At 43.9% G+C, this 629-nt stretch overlaps 1 non-coding gene across 1 annotated transcript; it reads right to left on the bottom strand.

Moving 5' to 3' along the window:
* Positions 1-35: 35 nt before the first annotated feature.
* LOC117117383 lies at positions 36-154 on the bottom strand. Its single transcript, XR_004446899.1, has one exon. It is a non-coding gene; the product is annotated as a 5S ribosomal RNA (ribosomal RNA).
* Positions 155-629: the final 475 nt, after the last annotated feature.

The following is a 629-nucleotide window of genomic DNA, read 5'->3' as shown; positions in this document are numbered from 1 at the left end:
ACCCCTACTTTAGAATTTGGAGGAAAAATGTAAAAAGTCTACAGCACCCGGTATTCCCAGGCGGTTACCCATCCAAGTACTAACCGGGCCTGACGTTGCTTAAATTCGGTGATCGGACGAGAACCGGTGTTTTCAACGTAGTATGACCGTAGACATGTGAGTGGTATTTCCACTCATAGTTAATCTCGGCATATAGCATAATTATCCTGAAGTTCTGTGATTGATGACGTTTCATATCAACGCGCGCTTGTCTGGTGGGGATTTCCTCTAACTCCACTGACCACTCTGCTGTGCGAGTACATTTTTTACAAACACCTGTGTTGAACAATAAACCAACCATTTTCATACCGTACGGCATTAACTAGGATGCTTTAGACAGAAGAAGACTGCCGTTTTGTTCAAACGACCCTCGAACCGGCCCAACACCAACGAATTAATTGCGTATTGTTGATATGAACATATAATACCTGTATGATTTTTAAGGTATGAGAGTACAATTTCCGAGCACTTAGAGGTCCATATTCTCAAAATGTTTGCACCTCAGCCCCAACTAAGTGGGCCCATGGTCGTGTGGACTCTCACGCACCCCTACTTTAGAATTTGGAGGGGGGAGGGAAATGTAAAAAGTC

This window comes from Anneissia japonica, unplaced genomic scaffold, assembly GCF_011630105.1.
Source record: "Anneissia japonica isolate Jap-2015-1 unplaced genomic scaffold, ASM1163010v1 scaffold131659_len629_cov81, whole genome shotgun sequence".
In the NCBI taxonomy this organism is placed as follows: domain Eukaryota; kingdom Metazoa; phylum Echinodermata; class Crinoidea; order Comatulida; family Comatulidae; genus Anneissia; species Anneissia japonica.
This window is presented reverse-complemented; position numbering and strand designations above follow the sequence as displayed.